This window comes from Budorcas taxicolor, chromosome 13, assembly GCF_023091745.1.
Source record: "Budorcas taxicolor isolate Tak-1 chromosome 13, Takin1.1, whole genome shotgun sequence".
NCBI lineage: Eukaryota > Metazoa > Chordata > Mammalia > Artiodactyla > Bovidae > Budorcas > Budorcas taxicolor.
In genome coordinates, this window is record NC_068922.1 from 54,560,759 (window position 1) to 54,568,645 (window position 7,887).

Consider the following 7,887-nt stretch of genomic DNA (forward strand, 5'->3'; position numbering starts at 1 on the left):
GTTTTACTGCTCAGTCAAACCTAATTCCAAAACACTAATGCTTTTATTTAAACACCACATCCTGCAATAAAGGGCTTAATGCGCAGCGGGACGCATGGAGGGGAAGAGAGCGTGTGTCTGCGGCCGGCCTCGGGGGCCGCACCCGGCTGCTTCCCTCCCTGCGGCCGGAGCTGGAAGCCGCAGGCAGAGATGACCTTCCCAGGATTCCAGGCGCTGACCCCTTCTGGCAAGGTCATCTTCCTTCTGGCCTCAGAAGGAAGACAGTGCCCAAGGACAGTTCCACCTCCCACAGTGGGTGCCAGCAGAGTCAGAAGTGAGGAGACTTGAAAACTGGGAAGGGACCCTGAACCCTCAAATGTAGTCAGCTCCCCGGGAGCTGGTGGCCACAGGTGAGCTTGGAACTGCCCATGCCTCCTTGTATCCAGCTCCTTGAGGAGCCTGAGCGGCTCACAGAACCTGGCTGCCCCCAGACCTTTACAGCAGCTGGAGAAGGAGGCCAGCTCACTCCTCCTCCCTGCCCAACCCCCAACCCAAGGGCCAAAACCCTGCCAAAGGTCAGGGTGCAGGAGGGGCCGGGGCACCTGCCATGGGCCTGGGCAGCAGTGCCAGGGAGGGCAGGAAAGACAGAGGTGACGCACGCTTTGGAAAAATAGCCCCGAGGCCGTGGAGGACGTGCCCTGGGCAGGCTGCAGATGCCACCACTCCAAGAGCCAGAAAATGACAGGGACACCCGTCCTCCCATAGCAGCCCCGGCCCCACCACCTGCCCCCAGAGCCTGCTGCCCTTTGCCTCACCAGAGAAGTTTCTGCGCTGCAGAGACAGCCTTCAGAACTGGACACAGCATGCCCCCAGTGCCTGGGTGCTCACAGTCCAGCCATGGGGCCCAGAGGACATCACCCCAGCCCCTGTCCTACCTGGGACCTGGCTGGTGCAGGACAGGTGGGTTGGGTCCTGGCCCGCACCACACTGGCCAGTGTGACCCCACCGTCCTTCACACAGCAAAGCGCTTTCAGCCAGAGTTACTGAAAACCAGAGAGCAGCGTGGGGTCTGGGGGGCAGAGTGGAACCAGGGGCTCCAGTTGCCTGACTCAGGCCCTGGTCTCCCGTCATGTGCATCACGGGTGCCCCAGAAATGCTGGGCAAGGGTGTCTCAGAGGAGGGAGTGTGGCCTGGAGCTGGGGAGGCTGAGCCCCATGGTGCTCTCACCGTCGTCTCGCAGATGGCCTGACAGCAAAGACCTAGTGTCTCTCCCTCAAAAAGCCCCTCGCATGTGGCCAACCAACCCCTTCCCTCCTAGGCAGCTGGCCCATCCTTCCTGGTTACTCTGCCTCTCCTCTGAGCAGTTTCCTGCCTGTATCTCACAAACAGCCCCTTCTGCTGGCAAAGGCACCTTCCAGGGTGGCAACAAGTGACGCCCCAAAGCCACCGGTGCCCCCACACCCCCCAGCCCCTACATGCCCCCTGGTGGACCCCATGCCTGCCACAAGCCGCCTCCCCTCTGCCGCAGTCAGCACGTTGAATATTTAATGTCTGGTGAACGCTTCCACCTGCTGACACAGGCAAAGTGACAGAACAATACTAGCCGGGGACAGGCCGGCCACCGACGCCCAGGCAGCCTGCCACGGAGGCCCGGCCGGCCACAGCCGCCCGTCTGTCTGTCTGTCCCCTGGGCGGCCCCGTGGGCGCGCTGCCCCCTTCCTCCAGCGAGAGAGTTCCCGACCTGAAATACATACTTCTTTACATTCCATAGCTTAGCAGGTCCATATGGGCACATAAAGAAGTATGTTTCCCAAGCAGGTAGTCCAGCGGGCATGGCTGTGGGTGCGGGAAGGGCCCCCCCGAGAAGCTGCCCCGGACCCTGGAGTCAGCACACCCCGCCCTGCATCCCCGCGGCCCCCCGACCCGGCCCTCCCCTTTCTCCCCTTCTCTCTCTCTCTCTCTCTCTCACACACACACACACACACACCCACACACACAGGAAGGACAGACGTAGACAACATATCTCTAAAGTCTCAGGACTCCCTCGATCACCACACATCTGTTTAGTTTTGCATCAGTGACACAAGAAAGGACCCAGGATGCCACCTCCCACCCATGGCCCAGGAAGGATAAGCCATTCCCTCCTCCTGCCGGCACCTCCCCTCCACCAAAGCACCGCCATCCTGGCCAAGTGCGCATGCCGGGGGGACAGCATGAAGGGACAGCACTTGGGAGGACGCCGCCACGGGCGGCCAGGAAGCAGGGTAGTCAGAGCCAGCAGAGAGCCAGCACGCCTGGCCACAGGCACAGATGACCGAGAAGCAGGCAGGCCTTACCTGGGCAGCAGCTGGGCGGCTTCGTGGGTGGGTCCCTGGTGATTCAGCCTCCCAAGAGCCAGTGCCCGAGGGCAGGGCTCAGGCCCCGTCTCTGAAGACGTGCATGAGAAAGACAGTTGCAGGTGGACCTCGCATCCCCAGAGGGTGGCTGGAAGCTGCTAGGAAGGGGCCCGGGCCGTGGCCAGCTCCCTCGGCGCCTCGGTCTGGCCACAGAGCAGACGCCCAGCCCAGTGAGGGACTGGTGCCGGCTTGGCCTCCCTGCACTGACCGCCACCTCCGCCGACACCCTTCCTCATCCCTCGCTCTCTTCTTCACCTGTCCTCTCCCCTTCCCCCAAACCTGGTGCATCACCACCTAAAGCGCTGCTTGTGCCGGCGGCGGGTGGCTCCCACAGGCGCCCAGGGTGGCCGGCCCTCACCTGGCTCTTTATGGCCTGCGCCCAGCCTCCGCCAGGCCTGATCAATACCAATTTACAGTCAAACGCAGGGGCCGCCTTCCTGTTAATGAATTTCCCCAGTGCTCACCGCTTCTAATGAACCCGTTAAACAGGGTTTAAGTAAACTTAGCAAGCGGCCAACTAAGCACTCTGGAATACTTAATTGTATCGATATTGTTTTCCACAGCATTTCAAAATTTCTCTGTGATGGAGAGCAGAGGCCCCTCCTCCCCACCACTTTCCATGGCCACCACAAAGCCAGGAGTCAGAAAACCACGAGAGTCTGAAGCAGAGTAATGGGACCTTGGGGCCAGTCCCCATGCAGGAAGGGGAGCCACCCCAGCCCAAGCTGGCACTGGGAGGACAGAGGAGCAGCATGGGACAGAAGCCCCGCTGTGGCCAGGTAAGGCCCATGGGTGAAAAGTAGAACTTGGAAGGAGGGTGTCACTGACTGCTGGACACTCACTTGGGGTGGGGAGACAGGCCAGGTGCAGATACACAGTCTGCCCAATGGGCCCAGGTCCTGTGTGGCCAGGAACTGACCCCAACCTGAGGACAAGGCCCTGGACCTGAGTGGACTTCTAATTCTCCTTTCATTAGCAAGGCAAGGTCCAGGGTTACCCTGCCCACCCTTCCCCATGGGGCAGCCTGGCCATCCCTGTGTGGATGGGTGCGGAGAGGGTTCCAGCACTGCTGCCACCCGGGGCAGGGCCATGTCTGCAAAGCCTGCATCGTGCAGAAGAATCTGGGTGATTTCTCAAGTCCCTGAGCTTGGCAGCAGCACTGGGCACAGCAGAGCTGGAGTTCATGGGGGTGGGGGTGTGATCAGGGCTCCAAGGGGCACCCCACTAAAAGCAGAGAGCTACCCGGCAGAAAGACACGGAGGAACAATGTCCCACTTCTGTGTGCTGCTGCCATTTGTCATCCTCAGGGAACCAAGGATAGAAAAGGACAACCGAGACTGCTGCTCCAGCTCCCACTTCTCCTCAAGCCCCCTGAGGGTGGAGGGCGCCCTTGAGAGAAGCTCAAATGATACCTGGAGTCTGAAGTCCAAGTTTCTAAGCTACCCTCTGACAAACGAGGCCTGAGAGACTGGGAGGTGTGGCCAAGGCTCAGGTCTAGTATTGCCTCTCCGACCCCCATTCCCAGGCATTCATATGGATGGTGTCTGGAGGTCAGGGGAAAGCTGGGGGTCCCAAGGGGCAGGAGAGTCACCCTAGGTCCAGCCAGACCCCTGGCGAGCTTCTATCCACTCAAAAAGGAACCACAGCCACTTTTCAAGAAGTTACCCGTCTCAACAGAAAAGGACCACCAGCCACCTCCAAGGGGACCACGGAAGGCAGTGTGCTGGCCCAGCCCAGTGCCAAGTCCAGCCCTTCAGCTGTGAATGCTCCCAGCCCCCAGGCAGGTGGAGGTCTCTCTCTCTCTCCCAGAGACCACCGACTGCTCCCCTCCAGCCCCATCTCTGCCCACGTGTGCCCCTGCTGTACACGCCCAGCACAGGGACCCTCCCTACCCTGACCCTGGCTGTGAGAGCCACCAAAGTCCAGAGCCTCCCTCCTGGGGCAGCCTCACCACAGGGCTGGCTCCAGGACCCCTGCCCCCAGCATCTCCATGGCCGCAAGTTCTGAGGGAAGTTTCGCCACATTCCCACCTGAGCCACGCTTTGTTGCAGGTCAGTCACGCCTTCCCCCCAGACCCCGCGGCCCCCACCGCAGCACCTCGACCCTCGTGCACCCCGGCAGTGACTGCAGGCACCGCTTCCTTGCAAAACGCCCGCATGTCAAAGTTCTCGCATCGCGGTTGGACGCGCCCTCCCGGCCCTGCTGTCTGCTGGCTCTGCAGTTTTCCAAATGCGGACGATGCCACGAGCCAAGAGAAAACTCCGAAGCACCCCCGGCTGGAGCCACGCGGCGCCGGCACCATGGCTCCCCCTCGCCGCGGGCACACCCCCGCCGTGGCCGCCGGCAAGTTTGCGGGGGGCCGGGCGGGCTGAGTGGGACTCACCGCGGAGCCCCTCCGGCCGGGCTGGCGACGGCGGCCGTGGGCGCAGGGTCGCGGCTCCCGGGTACGGTGCGCCCCGTGCGGCTCCCAGAGAGATGGTGCTGCAGCCGCGGCAGCCCATCCTTCTCCCCGAGCCAATCGCGAGCGCAGGGGTGGGGGAGGCCCGGCTCCCGACTCGTCCGCACTTGGGGGGCGGGGGTGGGGGGAACGGAGAGAAAGAAGACACCAGGCACCCCCTCTCCGCACCCTGGCCCTTCCCCCAGCCCTCCTGCAGCAGCGAAGACTTAGCAGGGAGGGAGATCTTGAGAGAGAGAGAGAGAGAGAGAGAGAGAGAGAGAGAAGGGAGGCGCAGGGTGGCAGGCTCTGCGGAGTTAGGGAGCGACCTCTCAGCCCGCACACCTTGAGCCTCCCTGCCTGGGCTGTGTCTGCAGGACGCTTCTGCACCCCAGCCGGGGTCAGCGCAAGGTAGAGGTCAGGTGAACAAAAGGGGACAGTCTGGCGGGTGTGCAGGCTCACGCAGGCAAAGCCGGCCACACGAGAGACCCACACAGGCAGGGGGAGGGGAGGGGAGGGGAGTGGAGGGGAGGGCTGACCCGAGGGGCCAGAGCGGGCGTGGGCCCCCCCCTCGGATCAGGAGCCGGCCTCACCTTTTCAGTCCTTATATACCCAGCCAAGCATCCCAAACACGCGCCCCGGCCAAGTGGCCCCTCGGGCTGTGCTCTCTGACCATATTTAGTCAAGCAGGGGAAAAAATAGCCTGTCAGCTGGGCCGTGGCTGGCCGGCCACCGGGAACAGGGTGGGAGCGCCAGCGCCATTGACTGCCGGTCCCGGGCCCAGGCTGCCGGCCACCGCCCCTACCGGCCCCTCCCCACCGGCCTCCCACCGGGTCCCTGCCCTGCCATCCCTCCTGCTATTTTTAGCCCAGCCCAGTGCAGAGGCGCCTGGCGGCAGTGGGCAACCACACAGCCTGCCCCAAGGGGTGCCCTGGGGAGACCCTGGCGGCCCCAGGGCACAGGCGGCAGCAGGCCTGCCACCTCCTCCCATCCTGGGCTCCAGGGGGCTGTGCCCACCTGTGCCCCCTCCACTTGGCCCTGTTACCCAGAGTTGGGACCCACATCAGGTGGTAAGGGAGCCGCCGGGTTTCCAGAGGCTTGTAGGCCAACCCCATGAAACGACAGGTCACCTTGGACAGCGAGCAGGCGATGTGCTTCCATGCTGCATCCCAGGCCGCAGCCAAGGGTGCATGTGGCGGGGCACCCCGGGTCCGTCCACACACCGTTACGTGCCGGCACCCCCACCCTGGGCACAGTGAGCTGGCTGTGTGCCGGGCACAGCCTGCAGGCACCATCCTCTCAGGGCCGGACACAGAGGCTGATGGTCCCCTGCCATGTGTGGGCCAGGCAGGTATCCTTGCATCCTGGCATCCCCCAGGACCAGGAGAGCAGATGGCATTAATGGGGTGGACCCACTTCCCCAAAGGTCAGGTGCAGGATTCACACAGGAGGGGGAGGGGCAGTCAGCATCACTGTCCCTGGAGTCCTGACCAGGGCATGGGCAGCAGGGGCATGGGCAGCACCCTGCCTGTGAAAAGCCATGTCCTCTGCACCTGGCAGGCCTGGTCCAGCCAGGGGCATGGGGGTGTCTGTGCCCCTCAAAGTAGGCTCCCCTGTGCCCATCCCCCACAATACCCCAGGCCAGGACTCGGAGCGCAGGGTCCAGTCTTGGGCCTGGGGTGTGGTGAGGATGTTCTTTGTGGATCACCTGGGGATCCAGCCTGTCTCCCATGGAGCGGCCGGGGCAGGGAAGGCGTGGCTGCATACCCCAACAGTGCTGCAGAGGGACCTGTAGCAAGAGCAGGGCTAGGGAGAAGCAGGGGCAGGGCAGGGGCACCACACTCCTAGAAGTGCCCAGCCAAGGGCCCTCTGTTAGCTCGGAGCAGGGGTGGGGGTGGGGGATTACAGAGGTTGAGCAGGAGCATCAGGCAGCCAGGGACTCCAGACTGGGCTTGACTGGGGGGTGAGGCAGGCCTATCCCCAAGGCGGCCCTGTGAGTGATGCTTCAAGCAGAGAGGGCAGGGGAGAGGGTGTGGAGCAGGCACTGCTAATCACCTAACCAACCCTAATCATCTCCTCGCGGCAGCTGGCCCTACCGGGACAGAGCATGGGCTCTCCTCCCAGCAGAAGGGCTAAGTGTGGGTGGCCAGTCCCAGGGACCCCCAGACAGTAGAGCGCTCTGTTCACTTAACCACATCCCAGCATCCACGGCTATTCCAGAGGCTTCTCTGGGGATTGTCTCCTAATCTTCAAAGCACCCTAGAGAAGCAGACACCCTGTTGCCCTCACTCTGCTGGGCAGGGACAGGGCTCAGAGGGGGAGCTGACTTGCCCGAGGACACACAGCAGGGGGCAGAGCTGGGCAGTGTCCTGCAGTCTGGTTGCTCTCCCGCCCTGTGCCTTCCACAGGCCCCTTGCTGGGGCAGTAAAGACAGACCCAGCCTGCCTCAGGCGCCGAACATGGGAGACACATGGAAGGCCTCCCTCCTAGTGGTCCTCAGGAAGGCAGTAGATGCCATGACGGCATTTTCTATGTGAGGATGGATAAACAGTGGCCAGAGGCCCATCTCCCACCCTCATTCATTCCCCAACAAGGATGTGCGGCTCACCCACTGCGGCCACCTGGGCTGGCCGTGCATGTTCAATGGAAATTCTGCCAAGGCCGGACGTGCTGTGCTCACCCACGGGGCCATGTGTGGCTGCCGAGATCTTGTAGCGGGGCTGGTGTGGCTGCAGAGCTGAGTCTTAGATTTGATGTCATTTAATTAACTTTAGTTTCAGCAGCCGCCTGTGAGCAGCAGCTGCTGCGCTGAGCGGCAGGTAGGAGAGAAGATGGAGCAGGAAGTGGGGGTTCTAGGATGCACAGAGGAAGCAGTTTGGGGAATGGATGGGCTCGTAAATCAGAGGTCAGGGGAGGCCTCTGTGGGCGATGGACAGGAGCCCGTGGATGTGAGAACTGTCTAGGTGGGAGCACCCACACCGAGGGCATCAGAAGGGCAGAGGACAGTGGTGAGGGTGAAGGGACCCATGGCCGGGCTGGGCAGAGGCTGGTGCTCACATGGGAGTGCTGCAGGGGTTG

At 62.8% G+C, this 7,887-nt stretch overlaps 1 long non-coding RNA gene across 2 annotated transcripts; it reads left to right on the forward strand.

The window, feature by feature from the left end:
- Nucleotides 1-2,437: 2,437 nt before the first annotated feature.
- Nucleotides 2,438-4,716, forward strand: LOC128058175 (uncharacterized). 2 transcript variants are annotated; one of them, XR_008200411.1, is made up of 4 exons: nucleotides 2,438-2,545; nucleotides 2,939-3,154; nucleotides 3,683-3,867; nucleotides 4,427-4,716. It is a non-coding gene; the product is annotated as an uncharacterized LOC128058175 (long non-coding RNA). The 2 variants fall into 2 exon arrangements; XR_008200412.1 differs by having other exon boundaries at nucleotides 3,683-4,716.
- Nucleotides 4,717-7,887: the final 3,171 nt, after the last annotated feature.